General features: G+C 44.7%; 1 protein-coding gene across 1 annotated transcript in view; it reads right to left on the bottom strand.

Moving 5' to 3' along the window:
• KLHDC8B (kelch domain containing 8B) overlaps positions 1-22,337 on the bottom strand; it is an 858,961-nt gene that overhangs the window by 767,631 nt on the left and 68,993 nt on the right. The gene's annotated exons all lie outside the window — the stretch shown is intronic.

Below are 22,337 nucleotides of genomic sequence, written 5' to 3'. Positions count from 1 at the left end.
TAGCCTTTCATACCTGTCTCAGGCCTCAGCCATTGCACATGCGGTTTTACTGCCGCTGTGACGTGGCACATAAAGTGGTTCCCTCATCTGTGACTCCCCTTTTAATACATATCAGTCACCCCTAAGGTAGGCCCTGGCTAGCCCTATAGGCAGGGTGCGGTGTAGGTAAAATGTAGGACATGTGCCTTAACTGTGTGGCATGTCCTAGTAGTGGCAAACAGCCTATTTGGTTTCTCACTGCTGTGAGGCTGTCCTCTCACAGGTTTGCATTTGGGATTCCCTGATATGTGTTTCAATGGTAATTCCGGATATGAGAAGGGTGGCGTGATCCAGTTTGGTATGTTTGGAATAGTCCACCCTGACCTTCAGAGCCCCCTCTCACAATCTTGGCGCTCAGACTCCCCTCTCATAGCCCTAGACCCTCAGAATCCCCCTCTCACAGTTCCTGGCCGTCAGACCCCCTTCTCACAGTTCCTGGCACTCAGTCTGCCCTCTCAAAGAGCCTGGCCCTCAGCGCCCCCCCCCCTCCCCCTCACAGACCCTGGCCCACTCCATCCTCTCTCCTCTCTGGCACATCTCCTCTCTTCCTCTCTGGATTTGCATGATAATTGCCCGGCCTCTCAGTGTCCTCAGATGTGCATCTCGCGCTTGGCACAATAGCTCCTTCAATTATCAGGCGCCCTTGGATAAAAGGCTGAGCGAACCGGAATAAAATGAATGAATAATGTTGTGTCAGAGGGGACCTTCCTGGCGGTGCTGCTGCCTGGGCTGCAATCATCATATGAAGTGGAGGGGGGGGGGGGGGGGGTCAAACGGACTGGTGCTGGGGGCTCACATGTGTGGCACGCGCTATTCTCTGCCTTTTTACAGCCCCCTTTACTGAAGCCGGGGGGGGGGGCCTTGGTCTCTACATTACCAGCAATGGCAGCTCTATAGGTTAAGCACCTCCTGCACAGGTATGGGGCACCTCCGCCTCACACAGGTTCTAATATCAACAGCAGCGACTCCGCCTTTCATCTTTCAGAGGATGCTAAAATGAGTACAGTTGAATTGAGGAATGTCAACGCCTATTATTGAAGAGCGAATTGATGTATAGGATCTGCTACACAATTATAACGCCGGCCTAGTTCATTATTGTTATTATCACTCCTATTTTATTGCTACTTCTGCTACTACTAAGAGTAATAAAAATCTTCTAACACATAATACTAATAATAGTAATCAAGTCAAGTCAAATGATCTTTATTCGGAGTAGATACATCCATAAAAGTACATATACATTAAAAATAATCATAATTAAAACAACGAATACATCATATTAGTGCAATTAGTAATGGCCGGTAATGATTGGTACAAAAGTTGTATAAAAGTTAAAAATATCATTTCATATAGAGCAGAGCCTCGACATATCCATACGTTAATATAAAGCCATCAAATGTACAAAAAAGAAATTGTGCAAAGGATGCAGTTATACTGATTTCTTCAAAGTGGATCCATAGTAGCACAGGAGCGAACAGCAGCTTTAAGGAAGCTACTTGCACAGAATATCTCCTCATCCGAACTTAACATTTGAAAGGTTTTTAATGCCAGGTTGAAATCTCTTAGTTCATGTCTACGGCAATACGGCATTAAGTATTCAGAGGTGTACAGCCTATAAAAACCACAAAAAAAGAAGAAATGTACCAATCTTTGTTTGCCACCCGCAGTGCAAGGGCAATCCAACTTATCAAGATGTTTGTTATATCCAAGAGGAAAATTTAACAGATTCACAATACTACCATCCCGGAACCGGAACAGAAGGCTCCTATTCCATCTACCTAATGTAGTAAGCAGATATCTCTGTGGTGACACTGATGAGCCAACAATGGGTTCGAGAAGGGTAGAGTACTTGATAATTGATGGCTTAAGGTGTTCAGATCTTACCCGTTCCATACCATAAAGGTTGTACAAGGCCCCTTTAATTATATTCTTATGAGAGCGGTCTATGGTATTAGGGAAAGTAAATAAAGAGCCATGCCCCACACTGATCAGACTTTTCTCGACCGCATTCAGCCATGGGATATGGTGGGACCTATCACTTTGTAGGCAGTCAGATAATATGCTGCGTGTTAAGTGGGCCGAGGGGTTCAGCCAGATTTTTAACCAAAAAAGAGCTGGTCTTGAACGAATGAAGTCTTCTATGAAAGGTAAGTTAAGTTCTTTATGGCAAATATATGTTGCCGCGGAGACAACATACCCCAGTACCTTTCGACAAAATCTATTTTCCTCAGTTTGGATAGAGATACAGTTGGAATATCCCCACACCTCAGAGCCATACGTACCCGTGGGTTGGCATTGGGGTTAGTAATAATGGTGAGGATGATGATGATGGTTATAATAATGATAATAATAATAATGATGATGAAAATAATTATTATAATGATGATGATGATGATGATGATGATGACGATGATGATGACGATGACGATGATAATTGTTATTATAATAATGATGACGACGATGATGATGAAATGATAATAATAATGATGAGGATGATGATGATAATAATAATAATGATAATAATAAAAATAATAATGATGATGATGATGATGATGATGACAATATTGATGGTGATGATGATGATGATGATGATGCATGAAGAGGCCCTTGGGGCTCTGCGTCCATTGTGTCTTCACCTCACAGACACACGCCCATTGTGCAGGCCCTCTTCATACGGGGGCTACGGCTGCGCACACGAACCCGGCTTTACGACAACACAGGAGCGACAGCAGATGACGCATAGGTTTGTAAGCATATTAAATAAGTAAATATCATATAATAGATGTTATGTTCCACAGTATGTGTGAATGTCTGTGGTATTTCTATTACGCAAACCTCGCCAAAAATGCAGCAAAGCAGGGCAAAGCCAAGCGTAAAGTCACCGTGTGCCAGGAGTAGTAGCCGGCTTGAGGCCGGTACCTACACTGTGACGCAGTGCTCCGTCAAAAGGTGAGTCTTCAACTCACTCCTAACTTGGAGCGGGGTTGGGGTCGTCTTGATGGATACGGAGATGTTGTTCCAGACGTAAGTGAGTAGGACCAATCAATAAGTGCACTCAGAATCTGGCGTACGTTATCAGAAAAACCACACTAGAGAGGCCTCCAACCGTCAACCTGCATCACCACCAACGCACATCAGGAAGGTAACAAGGAGCCTCAAACCAAACCGCTGCAAGAACTGCAAAGTGGCCGCAAGGCAACAGGCAAGTGTTGTCCAACACAAATAAATAAATACCATGTCACAGCCTAAAACACAGGAGCAGTGTCAGGAGTCCCCAACTCTTGACTCAGCACCTGGATATTCACACAGGTGAATAGCCGCGCTCTACAAATTCACATAACAAAAAAAAACATTGAGGCAACAGTGGAATATGCACAGAGTGCCAGTACTCCTAAGAAGGGCATTTTTTTCAAGTTTTCCGCAGTAGAAGAGTGCCACCACCAGGTGGGGCATTAGAATTGCTGCCTTACTTGATAGTAACAGGGAGGTTACTGTTAACATGACAGTGTTGGTATCACTGTCAACATGGTCAGTGCAAAGTACTGCCACTGTGTGTGTAACATCGCCTTAAGACCAAGTCCTGAAAGGTGTGGGGGCAATTCACCGAAGACACACCTCTTTCATGCAAGAGGGAGAGATAAAAATAGAACTCTTACAAGTGGTCAGCAGGTGGTGGGTGAGCTCTTCATATGCGCCCAATGGTAGAAGCAACATTGCAACTGGCTCTCTCTGTAACCCTTTTAGGTCTGGCTGGACAGACCTTTTGCGACCAGCTCAGGAGCCCATACAAGGAATGGGCCTTAGCTTCACCCAGAGTAATATTTGTCTCTCACCGCCTGGTATTGGCTGTTTGGTGTATCATACCGCCTTCTATGGAGTGCCTGATTGAAATGAATAAAGGACTATGTTACATCTCAAAACGATACTGAGTGATCACACACTAAATTGTGAATCTCACAGATGCATTTTATATGGTCTGGTACTTACCTAGGTCCCCTATCCCCAACACAGACTCTGGGTCATGGATGCCCACATCCCTCCCCTCAGTCTAATAGTATTGGAAACCACACTGAATTGTTATATTTTGGATTAGGGGGTGTAACACCCCCAGCCGTATTTATTAAAAATGAACAAAACAATTTTTAAAACATTAGAAACAAAAATTACGCAGAAAGAACAGATATATTGATAGACAGATGTTGTTCCAGGGCTAATCTTAACACAGTCTAATACAGAAGACACTCCTACCGTAACTCTAACAATGCATGCATTTACTTTCTGCGTGTCCCATCTAGAGCCTACGGTAAAGTCAAAGACTGGCAGCTCCCCCCGGTCCCAGTGTACTACCAATACTACTCCTGGACTAAGGTTGCGCAGGGAGTACAGCTTATCGGACAAATACTTTCCCCCATCCCCCCCTTACGCCCTGTGCCTTAAACTCCATGCAGATTTCTGCATATTGTCACTTTCATGTGCATGCGCGTGTGGGGGTGGCCCCAGGTCCCGGCACCCCGACAGCCTACTTACCAGCTGTCACTACCCCTGAAGTTAGATGGTGCCGACCGCTAAGGACCGAAGACTATGCTTACCAATCATGATCTTACCGCCACAGGCCAGCGTAGTTGCCCGACTACCTAGCCTCCCCTCACTTGTACTGTGCTTCATACTCTCCACCCAAGCTAGGATGTCCTCCATGAAAGCCTGATTCCCTTTATGCGAGAGGTGTTTACGGGCACGCAGCGGCCCGGTGGAAAGTTCTTGGTGGGGAGCAAGAACAAGAGACGGTTCTGCTCCCCACTTCGTCCTTGTAAGGGGGTCGCCCCAGGCAGACCAGACCAGACCGATCTGCCTGGGCGCAGGCTGCACGTTTAAGCCAGAAGCACTGAAGTGCTTCCGGTTCAAAGGGGGTGGCAGTTCTCCCATTGGTTGTGGTGCGGGGAGGGAGCGCAGGGTCGTTGCTGACGAGACCTCCCCCACTTACTCACCTATCGGGAACTAGTGCGACCGCCATAATGGCGGCACACTCTATACTTTCCCTCACCTTTGCCATTAGTAGCGGCTGCTACTGAACTGGGTTGGGGAAGCGGGGAGGGGAAGTGGAGGGAGAGAATACATTTATTTTTTAAATGGTTTACCTGGGTGCCGCCGGCCTTTGCTTCTCCTCCGTTGTCTTCTCCATGCCGTAACAGGAAACACACAGCCTCCCAGAATCCCTTGGCCCATCACAATGCAGCAATGCAGCGTCATGATTGGTCTGAGTGCCATGGTTCCGCGCCCAGATGGGGAAAGGGAGGCTGTGCATGTTCCGCACCAGGCTGTGTAAAGCAGCTTGGTGGAGAACATGCAGAGCGTGCAGGACTGTTTGGCTGGCCCAAGACGGCGACAAAACTGCCCTGCGCACTTTGAGTTGCTTAACACTCCTCCCACGGGCCCCGGCTCTGGCCAGCCCAGCCCCACCGGCCCACCCCTAAGCAGGAGGGAAAACTAAAAAGGTAATAACAATAGTTATTTTCATTTTAGTTTTCCTTTATAAACTGGTCGCAGAGCAGTGGGCGACGCTCCTCCTCCGCTGCGTTTTATATTAAAAGCAATCATTTCTTATCACTGTAAATGGCTTTTTATGGTTTAATCTGGACTCAAAATGCAAGCCAGACCTATTGGTCTTTGCAATGCTTGTTGCACAAGCAGTACAGACAAGGTGTACTGACAGCATCATTTTCTTTCTTGTAAAATGCAGGGACCTCAAATCGCCTTTGTCTTTATTTTGAATAGAGAGAGTATGCGTAGTGAACCGTGCAGGCCTTTCCCCATGATGAGAAATGTGTGATGCCAAAGCTGCTGAGCTGAAAAGAAATACAGAGCTGAACAAGGAAGCAGAGATTAATCACGTCATATTAAAATACGGAAAATGCAAATTAAGGTCAATAAACTCTAAGAGCAAATTACATTTTGCCTGATCTCTCGTTGCCCACAGCTTCCCCCTGGGTATTCATCATCCCCCTTCCTACCTCTGAGCTTCCTTCCTTTCACAGCCCAGGACTGTATTTGTTTCAGTCACACAAAATAATGCACAGATGACAAATTGTTCTGAAGGAACTGAAAAAATATCTTCAGCTCCTACAAAGTGCGTGTGTGCCTTGGGCCGAGTTCTAAGCACTGTGGTGCCTTTCTGCGTCTTTCACACTTCAGAAATTACCAGGGGTACTAACAGAAATGTACAATTTGTATATCTTTCCTTTTGTATACACGTGTTCCCTATTCCTGTGTGTGCACATCCCCTGCATTGTAAAATCTTCACTTTTAGGTTAGGACATTTGTAAAATTGCACCAGTATCAGGGTATCTATTTTCACATGTGCAATATGTCCCCCGTTTGTCATTCGTGTCCATGTGTCCGCCAAACCTGTGGTGGTGGTGATGGAGCAAGGATTCGCACTTTAAGCGACTTGCTTGTACTCATGAACCTCGAATAACGTTAATAAAGTAACCAACATGTTCGTTTTACTAATTTTGCACATTTTCCATTATACGGGGCGACCGAGTGAAGCTTGCTTATGTGTTTATTAACCTTAATACGCTTGAAATCTAAAATGGCCGCTGCTACGCGGGAATTTAGACTGCGCATGCGTCGGTCATATCCATGTGACATGACGTATTCAATGTCTTGGTGGGAAAATAGTTGCACATGCGCAATGAAGCTAAAATGGCTGCTTTATGTTCTCACGTGCTCGAAGCTTGCATTGCCGCTTTCGCTAAGCTGTTCGTTCTGCATAATCCTAATGCTATAATTTATTATAAAGTAATGGGAGTAGTATAGAAATTCATGGTATACAGTGAAATAATTTTTTCTATGTTTTAAAACTATTTCTTTTTCATTTCATGTACACTTCGAAAACTTGGCCTAATTGTAACGCTGTGCTCCATCTTGAATGAAACTGCGTCTGCGCGAGATCCGCGAGTCTCCAGAGCAGATGACCTTTGAAACCCCGCCAAGGAGCTGATTGACTGAGAAGATGCTCCTGGAAACCTGAACTTCAACCCAGCTAGAAGAAGCTGAACTGTACTACAGTTGTAACAAATGTATACGAATATTGTATTCACCATTGGTAACTGAAAAGCATATGTCATGAGAACCTGGAATTTAAGGGGCGGGTACAGAAATTGAATATTAAGCCTGAGAAAGTTTAGAAATTAGGTGGTGTGATGACCTGTCCTCCTCCTTTGTCCAATCAAAATTGGGGATCCTTACACTTGCAACATTAGGGGGTGGTACACTGACTCGACAAACAGTATAACTAGCGTAGGTTTAGCTAGAGAATTTGTCCGACTTGTCTGAATAGCTGACCTGTCACTGACCCAACGCACTCTAAAGGTGACTGAAGCAGAGAGCTGCGAAGCACTCTGTTGGGAGGTTTGAGAAACCCATTCGGGGTTTCAAGGGAAGTGAAAGTGCTGGCGAAGCACTTTGCTGGGAGGTTCGAGAACCCAATCGGGATTTTTGCAGATTCCTTGCAGAGAGGGAGTAGCGCAGGTGTTGCATCCGAAGCTGCAGGTGTTGGTCGTACCCTTTGGTGAACCCGGTCCTGATCCAAATTCTGGGGTATCCTGTCCTGATTGTCCATGAGCTGCACCTGCTCGCCTACTGGCATCTAAGTCTTTGGGTTCTTCCCTTCTTTTCCAACTGACCCGTGGCCAGGGTTGGTCTTCACTCTATCCTAGGCAAATATAAAGTCTGTGTGGGTGATTGCTTTTCTATATTTGCATTCCTAAAATCTCGAATATTGCAAAGCTTAATTGCATATGTCCCTTGGTAAATGAGATATTCATGTATTGTTGACTATTAGTATGTTTCACTTTTTAACCCACCTTTAGTCAATGCTAAATCGTTTTCTATTTTAGTATATGTCCATTTTCTTACCCTCCCTTTTAGGAGATAAGCTGAATTAATAGCATGGTCCAAATCTTACCTTCCCTATAGTATTATGCTAGAACTATAAATCTCGAATTACAATAAGTTCTTCTTTAACTGTCAATTTAAATTGCGAAAGTCTTTGAGTTTAGCATGTTCCCTTTTCTTACCCTCCTTTAATCAACGTTGAGAAAGATTGTTATCTAAATATAGCATGTTCCTTGTTCCTACTTTCCTTCAGTTTAAAGTTCTTAAATGCTTAGTATACTCTATCTCTTGCATAGCTATACGATATTTATGATTTTGATTATAGATAGCCTAATATGTTTTAACCTTATGCTCATGACATATGATGATGAAGATGATTAGATAAAACTTTGAACCTACCCAGAGTCTGTGGTTATTTCATATTTTACAAATGTTATAAAATGTTCTTGAGTACCTAGCTTATAACTCAACTCCCTGATCCCATGTGTTTTGATTCCTAGTATCTACATTGCTAGGTTAACAGATATAGGAATTAGTAGTATAGAATCACAAGATATACTGATAGTAGTGCGTGAGTTACCAAAGGTAAATGATTAAGGTGTGTCGATTTGAAATGATGGGCCCAGGTGAGTATTAGTAAAAATTTCCTAGCTGGGTGACCTGCGCGCTCTATCAGTGGTCCCTGGGCCGCCAGACTGGCGGTCCACTTGCTGTAAAAATACAGTGGTAAGACCACCAAAGGACGGCTGTATCTGCCAGGGATCCCTGATTCTGCAGTGGTGGCTCAGCCGTGTGAGGCTGTAATATGCTGGTGGTGCCGCTACAACACTGCCAAACTTAGAACGAGTCTCCTCACTGCAACCCTTTTAATGGCGATGAGTCCGCCATGATAATGGTGGCGCTGAGGAAACTAAGGGGGTCCTACAGGGCCCACTGTTGCCTCTGTGCATTCGGGTGCATGCAAGGGGCACATATTGTGTCCCCCTGTATTTTTGCACCCCCTGTTCCTGCACGAACAGAAATGCATAACATTGTGCGCTTTTGTCCGTACAGGGGCGTGCAACCCTCCTATGGCGGTGCCTTCCTAAGGCTCTCCTATGAGCCTTAGAAAGGCACTGCCATGAGATCACCGGTGCAGGAGCACCTACCAGGGTTACAACTCATAATCTGGCGGACGGACTGACTAAGGGTTTGGCGACCTTCACGCTGGGCGCTGACGTGGTGGCCCGATCCAAGACCGCCAAACTGGTAATCAGGCCCTATGTTTTTATGTAATTTTATGAAATGTTTTTAATTTTGTAATATTTTAAATGTGGTGTATAAGGGTAATTTGAAAGATCTAAAGCAATCACCACCTGGTTTGATTTCTTTTCATTTTCTTGGTGTTGGGCTCTGTGCTGGTGGTATTTTTCCTGCTTACTTCCACTGATTTGCATGTTATATTCCTTTGCGGTGCCTGTGAGTGGCCATATGTAGTGCATGACTTACTCCGAAGCTTGGCTGGAGTAAATTTTAACCTGTTTGGGCAGTAGTACTACTGGAATAAGTAGGTGTAGCTTCAGTGATTTGCAACTGGCTTACCCTGTGCAGTCCCAGCTTACTCTTTAGCCAACTCCTGGAATTGAGCATTACTACCAGAGTATATCTTTTAGGTTTAGCACAGGCGGAAATCTCCACCATCATCCCAGTGATTTGCATTTACTAGTACATAAAGTAGTTGCCTTACTTAAAGCCTTCCTGACCTCTAGCGTGCAATCAGTTCATCTTGACGAATACACCTCTGAATCCTACGTTTTACTGTACGGTGTCGCCCAGGGCTCTTCCTTGAGCCCATCATTGTTCAACATCTATGTTACTCCGCTGGCAGCACTTATTAGATCTTTAGGGTTCCCAATGGTTTCATATGCCGATGACACCCTGATAGTGGTATCCCTCTCCAATTCTAATCAAAGCATTGATGAATTATTTCACAACTGTATGTCCGCAGTTAGTGACTGGATGGGGAAAAAGAAAAACTGCCTCAAATTAAATTCAGCCAAAACGGAAGTGATGCTGTTTGGCAATAAAGCATCCTTCTGCAGCCCATCATGGTGGCCCAAAGTTATGGGGACTCTTCCCACTCCTGAGACTAGAGCCTGGAATTTAGGAGTCATTTTGGACAGCAAATTAACATACAAAAACCAGGTCGCTGCAGTCATTTCTTTGTCTTTTTATCTGAAAAACCTTGAAGAATGTGGTATCTTCGGTGTAGTGCATCTTCCTGATACCATGGTGATGGAAGATGCGTTGCAGCTAGATTCCAGAACGGTGGGTCTGCAGTCAGTTGATGAGAGAAGCTGGACAGGATAAGGTGTATCTGCTTGTCTTCAATAAAGTCTACTTGAACTCCCACTGGATCAGCCCTTCTTTGCATTTTGGCGACGAGGATGGGATACGAACTCACGCGTGCAAAGCACAATGTGGTATCTTGGGAGTAGTGCATCTTCCTGATACCATGGTGATGGAAGATGCGCTACAGCTAGATTCCAGAACGGTGGGCCCGATTCACAGAACTAACTTAGGACAAAATCCTAAACTTACTACTTTTGGCATTCACAGAAGTTAGGATTTTGTCTTAAATTTGACTTAAGACAGACTTAAGACAGACTTAAGACAAAATCCTAACTTAAGTCTGTCTTAAGTCTGTCTTAAGACAAACTTAAGACAAAATCCTAACTTCTGTGAATACCAAAAGTAGTAAGTTTAGGATTTTGTCTTAAGTTAGTTCTGTGAATCGGGCCCGGTGGGTCTGCGGTCAGTTGATGAGAGAAGCTGGACAAGATAAGGTGTATCTGCTTGTCTTCAATAAAGTCTACTTGAACTCCTACTGGATCAGCCCTTCTTTACAAAGAAAATCAAAGATATGATCCCCCATGACCTTCTGAACACAGTAGTTATTGCTTTAGAACTTTCACACAAACCGTACAGAATTCCGCAGTCAGAATGCTTAAAAATCTACCTACAATGCAATCTGCTACGCTAGCGCCGAGCAATCTCCACCGGCTTCCAGTCGGAAAGCGAGCTGCTTTTACATTTTTTTGTGTTGCTTATAAGGCATTGGCTGGTACAGGTCCTGAGTATTTGAAAAAGTAATTTTGCTTGTATACTCCTAACAGACCCTTCCGCTCCAGCCTGGCGAAAACAGTTGTCGTGCCTCGACACAGACTGACCACTTGGGGTGGCAGAGGCTTTGTGGAAAACACTGCACTCCTTTGGAATGAACTTCCTCTTGATTTAAAAACTGACCCCACTCTCCTTAATTTTAGGAAAAAATTAAAAATCTTGGCTTTAATGCAAATTACATATCTTTCACCTTGTTGTTATCTCTGCATCCACTCTTGCTAAGAACGGAGCCAAGAAGCCTCAAGGCATAAGAACGATTTATAAAACCCAAAATCCAATTATATCAAATTAAAGGAGCATTATTTCACACCGCTGTGGGTTTGTCCCTTTTGATTGGCCCAGCCTCTTTTGAATGCAATCATAAAAAGCTTCAGCTGCAGTGCCAGGGCTCATGGCCTAAATATGTGGCGCAGGCTGCTGTGAGCATCCTCACTGATACTTAAATGGTTTACTGTCATAGCCTGGAAAGAGAGAGGTCTGTTTCTACCCAAGCATCACACTATAGAAGGCAGCTTAGTGACCATGCATCATTTACATTGTACTGCCTTCACACTTGTTAATGGCCCTGCATGCATTATGGCCCATAGCTGAAGACACAGAAGCACAACAGGACGAGGGGCAATTGACAGCCATTGTTGCCCAGTGACTTGTGGGTAATAGGACCATTAGAACCAACTCCTACATCCTAACACTCCACAGGCTAACAAATATGTCTTAAAATACAGGCAAACAACTTTAATTATTGCCACATTCTACGCTTCTGATTGGCTGAGTTAATCTCACTACTGAATAGAGCTAACCATGCTCCAGTGACAGGTTAAAGTGGTTTAATCCAGCAGGAACCATGTTTGCTTATGGATAAGAAGTCTAACACCGCAGCACGTCCAGATGTTTAGAATTCTTGCTCTGGTTTATTTCATTTATATGTATTTTTGTTTAATTTGGAGCCCTGGCATGGCTTTACTGAGGCTGCACTGTAATGGGTTTAGTTGCCAAGCACAATCACTTGGAGACTGATGTATGAATGGTGTCTTACCTTGGCAGACAACCTCTAGTCCTGCACAGCACCAGCTGGAATTAATACCCTTACAACTCCAAGCCCCACTCTTAGAATTCTCATGAGGAAATATACATTTTATGGTCAAGTTGTGTTCCCTAACGTGTACCCCACCGTCTCCATGTACCAGCTTAAAGTGCATGTAACTTCCCTCCTGTGCCAGCTATGAAGACGCAAATACATTTGCGTCCAATGTTAACATGTCCTCTTTCAGACCCACCCTGAATGGGTTGAATAGTCCGTTCCTAAGTATGCTATGCCAACGTCTCTTTGTGGTGTACTTTACACGTTTTTCAGCTCTGGCGAAGTAGGCCCTGAATTCTGCCATCGAGCCTTTTTTCCTGCTTTCTGACTCCGAAAGTCTCAGCCCAGGCTGTCTCTGTACCCGTGACCTCTGCCTTACTCCCTGTGCGGCTCCCGGCGCTTAGCTCAGCCTGCTGCCTGCCAAGACTGACTTCAACCTTCGAATTATCTGTTCCGCTCCTCGAAAATACATTCCTGCCTACTAGTTTAAGTAAACATCCCCCCAGCTGCAGAGCAAAGGGCCCGGCCTCACTGTCTCCGTGCAAGTAATTCATAGCCCCTGTTACCATGGAAGGCCCATGCCCCTCGCATTCTCATGCAGACACTTTGGCGCTTATACACGCACTCACAGTCAGTATAGAATAGCTTCTGCCCCAGAGACCTTTTCCGTCTAGATAATATGGTTCCCAAACATCAGATATCAGATATGATAGAAGTACGAGTTGATCTGACATGCCAGACTTCTGTCTCTTTCCGCCAGTGTAAATGTCAAGTCCCCTGCACCCTCCAGTTTCACGTCAATCACACGTCATGCAGCTGCGCGCGCATCCAAGCCTCAGATTTCTGCTGACATTGCAACATTTCTGCTTTGTGCCACCCACTTGTGACACCTACCTATGACGTTTCTAGCACACGCCTAGTTCACGCCTTCTGATTACATATTACTAACACGTGGATGCTGTTATCTTGTTTCTCTCAGCTGTTACGCCTACTGTATTGGTTTCTATAATGTAACTTAAGTATATAAGCTATGTATTGTCAATAAAATATTGCTCTATCCCTTCCTGAACCCCTGTGGTTGCAGGAACATGATATCCAGTTCTAGAACCATTCCTTTTTAAGGAATAAAACCCCAAAGAACTCTAACACCACGGACTCTGCCTCTTTCTTTCCGATTGAGTTATTATTGATTAAGTACTTACCTGCATAGAAATTAGGACGGTAAATCAAATATTTACCACATTATTCTGGCGCCCGAACAGGGACCCCTCCCCCACCCCACGCGCCGGTTGGTGCGTTGCAAGCTCTGTCCCCTGCCACCAGTTAGACGGAACTACGCGTACTGGCAGGATTTCCTGTATCTCCCTCTGGCCCACGGAGGTGACGAAGACTGCGATCAGCACCCAGACGAGGCGGTGAGGAGTGCGGAGGATCCCGACCAGAGCCTAGCCGATAGAAGCAAGGTCCGAGGTGTCAAGAGGCCCACCAGTTTCCGAAGTATCCACGTGTCGAGTCGAGTCGAGTCCGGTCCAGTCCAGTCGAGTTTTCCGAGGCCTTCTGTTTCCGTGCTTCCCGGTGAGTACCATTGCTGGGACGTATCAAGACGAGTTTGGGTACACAAATTCGGTCTGCACTGTTTTAGACAGTGTATCTGTGCTGTTTAGCAGTACATCAGTTATTCAAGTTCTTGCATTGTCTCTGACAGTGTATCTGTGCTGTTTAGCAGTACATCCAGTATAGGGGGTAGTCATATATGTCTCAAATGTCTTTCATGTGATTAATGTCGTGGTATGAGTGTGACTGTTTTTAATGTGCATTATTGTGTTCTTGTGTAACTAGCTTTATTCAGTATTAAGTAGCAAGGATTGAGCATTCAGTACTAAGTAAACAAGATGCCGTTTTTCAATAAGTTAAAGCAGATAGGAACTAGGAAAGGGATACTAGAGGAAGAAATTCCTATCCCCCCTAGGGACACTCCTGGAAATTTTATGTACCACAAGCATAGCTTAGATGCCATATTGTATCTAGATTTATGGGCCGATTATACTAAGCATCTAGACGAAAGACATAGATGGCCTGTTACCGGAACATGGGATGCCGAGTGCATCATGAAGGTAGAGGAAGCACTATGGAAAAAGAAAGCCAGACAATCTCAGAAAGACGCCATAGAATTTTGGCGTAAGGAATCACATAAGCGTGCTGAAAAAGCACTCCGTAGAGAAGACAGACTTAAAGAATCAGATAAAGCCCGAGAAAACGAATTAGTTACTGAAGGTATCCGAGTAAAATCAGAACAAATAGACCGCGCACGAAACAATCTCGTAAATGGCATGTATCTTGTGGCCGAGGGTTCGCCTGAGGCCACTTCAGAAATACCGAAAGATCTGCCGCCACCATTGGTTCCAACTAAAGTAAATCACAGGACTACTAAAGACATATTTCTGAATTCCAATCTAGAGGATGTAGCACCCGCTTACACCAATCTGCCTGTCCGCGTCCCGCCTACTGGCGGTGACGGAGGTGGCAACCCGCCTCCAGACCATATCCCACCGTTACTGCAACCAGGTTTTCCCGTTCGACAGCCCATCGTTCCTCCACCTCCACCACTTCCCGCACCTAAAATTGATATAGCAAAACCGCTTCTACCTGACCCTACTAAAAGACAAGTTCAAGTACAGATACAGACTCCACAGAGAGATAATGTCCAAGCTTCCGCCTCAGGAGGTGCGACCGGGGGTTACCGGACCCCGCCACCAACACACAGATTACACCTTAGGGATATGCAGAACCCTTTTACACTCCAATCACCCCGTCTCGACATACTCAAAGAACCGCTTCAAGTTTGCAGATACGATCCAGTACCCGGTAAAGACGATAGGATGTTTTTAGCATCACTACGCTTACGACATGCTACAGATTACCTACTGTTTTTCTCAGGAATGAAAGAACACCTAGATAGAATATATCATTTTGTCCAGACTGGGGAAGACCCTGACAGTATTAAGGAGGCCATGGCACATCAGAAAGTTGACACTACGCTTTTTTATAAATTGCCTAATAAGAGAACGAGACAGGCCTGAGACAGAACAGGATGAATTAGATGGACTCAACAAGTGGGGTCAAAATATATCCAAAGGAAAACATGACAAAGGGGGTTGCTTAGCCAGTATGTACAAGAGAATAAGAAAAGCAGTGATAGAAATACACGAAAAAGAGAAAGAAAAAGCTTCCTCCGAGGAGGAGGGAGACCATGAAGAACTAGAAAAGACTACAGATACGATAGCGTATGTAGGTAAGGGAACTTACCTTAGGAAAGGCATTCGTCCGGAAAGCAAGAGAGTTTTTCTCTCTGGCATAACAAAACCGAATTCTCCTGAACATCAGTTCCAGGAGACTGATAAAAGGCTTCGAGAACGAATGGGGTACCATGTACTCAATTCTATGGATGAACAAGAACTAGCCCGGTCAGCAGTATTATGGGCTGACAATCCGAACATATACAATGATGACACAGTAGCGCAGACATTTCTGAACCTTTCCCCAGACGAGCAGAAATTAGCAGGTGTATACATGATTCAGCACCTCCTCACGTTATACAGAAACCAACATTCTGATCCAGGTCCCTTATACGATACATTAGAAGCACTACTCATGGATAGATGGAAAGGCCTAAGTACCAAGTTAATACAAATAATTCTAGAACAACGACATAGATATAACACTTTCGTAAGCTCCGAATATGTTCCCGCTCCGCCCCCAGAAAGAAAAATGTACCATATGGAGCGTCTGCATGGCATTGAAAGTCAGAACCCCTTACGAGAAGTACATCCGGTTATGGGTACCGATAATAACTTGAAACGTGTGTATGTACACACGCCTCTGACCAAGTTAGAACTATTGGAAATGAAGAAACTAGTACTGTGTCATGATAAAGACCCTGCAGGTTTTCACAGAGAACTTAAAGACATGTTACTGATGGGGGATTACACATATGAAGATATCATGAAAATGTTAAAGGTACTGCTGCCCACGGGCATCTACGAGAAACTAAAGGAGAAAGAATGGGAGGTGGGAGACAAAAAGATTGTATGGGCAGAAATAGAAGACGAGAAGGAAAAACGTACCCCAGGGCTAGGCCTTGGGGAGAAAACTAAAGCATTACCAGGTTTGATAGTAGAGGTTCTGCCAAGATTACTGACAACTAGAAAGGAAGATTGGGACGCAATTTCGGCCTGTAAACAGAAACCAGATGAAGATACTGGTGACTTCTATTCAAGATTCGAGAAATGTTTCATTATTAATAGTGGTCTTAAACCAAGTAGCGAGTCGTACCTGCATCTTTTTGTATCGAAATTAGTCGAGAATTCCCTGTTAGCAGTTAAAAACCGTGTATACAAGTTTGAGAGTACATGGCAAGCAAATACGCCATCACAGATGTTACAGATGTTAAAATACCATCAGAACAGAATTAGAGAAGAACAGGATCATGAACAGAAACGTATGAAAGACACAAAAATGAAAATGTTAGTGGCCCAATCAGTTCCAGCCGACGGCCAGAGAAAGGGTACGACCCAGACAGGTCACGCCGCAGCTCCCGTTAAAGGGACATGCAACTATTGCAAACAGCCAGGTCACTACGTACATGAATGTCCAGTTCTGAAACATAACATAGCAACAGGTAAAACTAAGGAAAGACCGCATCCGCCAAGACAAGACCAGGCCCAGCAACAGACTTCACAGAATGTACAGCCCATGCAGAATACACAGCCTATGCATGCTTCGCCACATGCAGCACAGACAGTAGCGGTATCACAGCCACAGCCCATTGCCGCGACTCAGCAAGTTTCCCAACAGATGTACCAGTATGCCCAGTCCGCTTACCCCGATTATCCACGATACACATGAAACAGCCTAGAGAGGGAGGTTGGCTTGCCTCTTATTGAAATTCCTGTAGATCAAGAGGGTCCTTATGTACACAGTCAAGTATTGGGAAAAGACAGAAAGTTTTTAATTGACACAGGGGCAAGTCGCACTACAATCAGCCATGATGAAGTCCCAGGGGCACCCCTCTCAGGCTCACAGAATGTTTCCCTTGGTTTTTCAGGACAGCCTATTGTAAACGAGGTATCGAAACCCGTCCCCCTGGCTGTGGGTCCGTTATCACGTGTTACAGACCTGTTACTTACGAAATCATGTCCAGAAAATCTGTTAGGTATCAAAACATTGAAGGCTCTAGGAGCAGTGATATGTTGTTCCCCGGAAGGAGTTAGACTCTTTCTGCGAGATTTCAAGGGTCACTATGTATTACGAGAGTTTGATGTCAGATTGAAAAATGTACCAGATCACTTGTGGGCACAAGGCCCAACTGATGTAGGCTGCATGCACATTACACCATACCGTGTTACACTGAAATCAGGTGTTGTTTTACCGAGAATCAGACAATACAAGTTACCACCCGATGCTGTAGTGGCTTTACTGGAAATCATTGAAGAGCTCATTGCCCAAGGAGTGGTCGTAGAGACCGACTCCAATATCTGTAACTCCCCTATCATTCCGATTCTTAAACATACTGATCCCAATGCACCGCAAGTATATCGGCTGGTGATTGATTTACGAGAACTGAATAAATGCATCGTTCCACAGTACCCTGTGGTTCCCGACATCTCATCCCTATTGACTGCTATTGATTCAGAAGCAACGTTCTTTACTGTAATTGACCTCAAGAACGCCTTCTTTAGTGTACCTATTGATCCAGAGAGCCAATATCTCTCCGGATTCAGTTTAAATGGACGAAGTTTCAAATTTTCACGCGCACCTCAAGGATTCACAGAAAGCCCCAGCATCTATAGTCAAGCACTGAAAAGACAACTCGATTGTATTCAAATGCCAGTTAACACCGCTTTACTGCAATACGTCGATGATCTGCTGATCACCGCACGAAGTGAGCCCGAATGTGAACAAGCATCACTGACAGTTTTACATTTTCTGGCCGACAAGGGACACAAGGTGTCTCCTTCGAAGCTACAATTCTGTGTTCAGCAAGTTGTGTACTTGGGTCACTTGCTGTCCAAAGTGGGGAGACAGCTCACTCCTGATCGCATTCAGTTAATTGTAAATATGCCACAACCCCAGACACAAAAGGAAGTGCGGGCCTTTATAGGCCTCACCTCGTACTGCAGACAATGGATTCCTCAATATGCATTTCTAGCTAAACCACTCATCCAGTTAACGACACAGGAGGCAGCGACTTCGACTGTCCTTCCTTGGACTCAGGAACATACACAAGCCTTTGAGGAATTAAAGAAAGCTTTATGCCAAGCACCAGTTTTAGCGACACCATGTTACAGCAAACCTTTTACACTTTTTGTTACAGAACGTGATGGTACAGCATTGTCTGTCCTCACTCAAGACCAAGCAGGTTCACATAAGCCTTGCGCTTATTTTTCAAGTACATTGGATTCAGTAGCCCAGGCACTCCCTGCGTGCTTGAAGTCAGTAGCAGCGACAGCTTTAGCAATCAGACAGAGCGACTCAATTGTTTTAGGACATCAATTAACAGTACAAGTTCCACATTCTGTAGAGGTTCTTTTAAACAGAACTCAGACTCAACACTTGACTATAGCACGACTGACAGGTTATGAATTAACGCTATTCCAGCCACACATAGAAATCAGACGCTGCAGCATTCTAAACCCCGCAACATTGTTACCTTCCATTATGACAGATCCAGCCCCGCATGATTGTATAGAGATCATTAATGCAGTAACAAAGCCCCGACGAGACTTAACAGATGTTCCATTGACAAATCCAGACCTGACACTTTATGTGGATGGTTCATGTATGAGAACAAGTACAGGAGAATTAGTGGCCGCGTATGCAGTGACCACTGAAACTGAAGTAAAAGAAACATATCGTATTGATACACTGTCCGCTCAAGCGGCAGAGCTTATTGCTCTGACCCGAGCCTGTATACTAGCCAAGAACAGAAATGTCAACATATACACTGATTCCCGTTATGCCTTCGGAGTTGTACACGACTTCGGAATGTTATGGCAAGAACGAGGTTTTTTGACCTCTCACGGTGCCAAGATTCAACACGGTCCCCTCATTCAAGCACTCCTAGAAGCAATACATCTGCCCTCAGGCATATCCGTCATGAAGTGTAAAGCACATACTAAAGTTACAGATTCTGTTTCCCAGGGTAACGACCTGGCAGACCAGACAGCAAAACATACAGCATTGACTCACACCCAGACAACAGACGTGACAAAGACAATAGTACAGACACATTGTATGACAGTCAGGGATCCCACACTAGATGTAGTCGATATTCAGACACATGCTACTACAGATGAAATAAAGAAATGGACCGAACTAGGAGGGATCCAGACAGATCAAGGTTGGATGACGAAGGGAAAATCTACATGGTTTCTCCCCGACTCTATGGTTCAAGTCATAATCAATACAGCACATAGTCCTGCACATCTAGGAGAGAAAGCGATGTTAGACAGTTTACAGAATCTCTGGTACAACAAACACTTACGAGCAGCAGCAAAACAGAAAGTGCGTACCTGCATGATCTGTTGTCAGTTCAATCCAGGAAAAAGTGTCCCCGTAGAGCAAGGTGGATTTCATCCTCCCGATCACCCTTTTGAAGTACTCCAGATGGATTATATCCAGATGGACCGTTGTCGAGGATTCAAATATGTCCTCGTAATTGTTTGTGCACTTTCCCGTTGGACCGAAGCATATCCAGTCCCAGATTACACTGCTCCGACCACTGCCAAGCAGCTGGTTCGAGAATTCTTCCCACGGTACGGCTTGCCTCGTGTCGTGTACTCAGATAACGGACAGCCATTCTCTTCCGAACTTATGAGACAGGTTTCCCTGCTGCTAGGATATCAGTGGAAATTCCATTGTGTCCGACATCCCGAAGCCGCTGGCCTTGTAGAGAGGCATAACCAGACACTAAAGACCCGCCTTGGTAAAATATGTAAAGAGAAAGGGGTCAACTGGATAGTCGCCCTGCCAGTTGCATTGTTCTACATGAGAATGGTTGCCCACTCGAGATCAGGACTATCCCCGTATGAAGTGGTCTTTGGCAGACCACCGAATATGTGGGGGACGCCCATACCTAAGAAAATTACCGATGTTGATTGTACTATGTTGACAGATTACCTTGCCTCCTTGATGTCTGCACTCCAATCATGTCGTTCACAGGTTGCCGCAGCTTTCCCCGACAACACTGATGTAAAGCCGCATGATGTCCGTCCAGGAGATCTGGTCCTAATTAGGAACTTCGACAGGAAAAGTCCGCTGGAGCCCCGCTGGAAAGAGCCGAAGACCGTCCTTCTTACAACGAGGACCGCCATCAAAGTGGAAGGCAGAAAGGGGTGGATCCATACAAGCCATATAAAAAAGTGTAACGAACTGATGCCAGAAAAAGACTCGTCCACCCCCTCCAAAGACTGTATCGAACCTAGTGACTTTAAAGTTCCGAAACAAGAGAAAACTCCCCAAGAAGAGTACCGTATGAAACTCCGATCTAGCAAGTCAGACAGTTTAATTGTTTAAGTCCTCCCCTAGGTGAATCGGTTAAATAGTTTCTGACATGTATCCCCTAGATCGAGATAGAGAGAGAGAGAGACAACTCAAGAAACGTACATATTGCAAATCACTCCGCAGTCATTGTATAGTGACATTATTGATTATGTTTTTTCTAAGTCTTTTGATTATTGTTGCGAGTATATTGCTTCCTATATACTACCCTATTTTCAAGCGTGAACAATCTGCTTACAATGTCACTGCTGAACATTCTTTTAGTGAATTACCTCCCCACGAACTTTCTTACAGACTTGCGCTGCACAACAACACATTCATTAGTATGTTACATCACTCCCATCAGACTAACAATGCTACAAACTGCTGGATATGTGGCCGACTCCCTCCCTACCAGAAATACAAGGGAGTTCTGCCCCTCTTTCCGTACCCGTTCACTCACAATGGCTCCTGTGGTGCATGGTTTAGAATAATTAATTCCTTAGATCCTGATATTGCTGTTTTCAAAGGAAGCTGGGTTTGGGGAAACTTGAACTTAGTTTTGCTTAACATCTGTTACCCTGACAAGAAGGGACTTCCCACTAGAATAGGAACTGATCTAGAAAATGAAGTATATGGATTAGGTAATTATACAATTAACCTTATGATTCTTACTGTCGAATCCGAAGCTGCACCAGTTCTCCCTGCTATGTCAGTATTACCAGTAACTGGTGATTTATGTGTCAGTAAGAAAGGTACAGTACACTTAGGTCATAGTAAATGTACTACTGTGGTCGAATTCAGTGATCAAGGTAAATCTTCCTTTAGAGCTACCCGTCATTCCTACTTTGTTTGTGGTCATACCGCATACATACGCTTACCTCCAGATTGGGATGGTACCTGTTACATTGCATTCCTTCTGCCACCTGTTTTTCTAGCCCCTCCTGATTATCACAGAAATACAAATCTAGTAAAGAATAGGCTCCGAAGAGATCTCCCGATTGTCGACTACACTGAAACGGCATGGGAGCAATACACAGATTTCAATAAAGGATTCTTTTTCTTCACAGGCCCCGTCCAAAATAGTAAATTAATACGCAGATTAACTAGAACACTTGAAGCAGTAGTAAACGAAACTGCCTCCGCCCTAGGTAACTTAACAGAGGAGCAGTCCGCCATGCGGGTTGTTGTTCTTCAGAATCGTCTTGTTATTGACGTCATCTTGGCAGATAGAGGCGGAGCTTGTAAGGTCATCGGGTCAAGTTGCTGTGTTTTCATCCCAGAAAACGCGCCAACGGTATACCAAGCTATTACATGTCTTCATAAAATTGCAAATCTGATACATCAGAATCCAGGCACCTGGACTTGGTCCGGTTGGTTCTGGACAACGCTAACTGCTTGGGGATGGAAGATCCTATCCTTCCTGGGCGTTGGCCTAGTCATAGTATTCAGTTGCTGCCTGTGCCTACAGTGTGGGCCAGCGATTTGTGGACTGTGTGCCACATCATGCATTGAACATTCCAGTTTTCTCTCAAAACGTGAAAGAAAGAAAGAAGAACAAATGATGTTACAAGAACAAACTGATCGATTCATGAGGATCGATATATCATGAAGGGTCCGT

The sequence above is a fragment of the Lissotriton vulgaris genome, chromosome 9 (assembly GCF_964263255.1).
Source record: "Lissotriton vulgaris chromosome 9, aLisVul1.2, whole genome shotgun sequence".
In the NCBI taxonomy this organism is placed as follows: Eukaryota; Metazoa; Chordata; class Amphibia; order Caudata; family Salamandridae; genus Lissotriton; species Lissotriton vulgaris.
The sequence above is the reverse complement of the archived record's forward strand: the minus strand, read 5'-3'. Positions and strand labels throughout refer to the sequence as shown.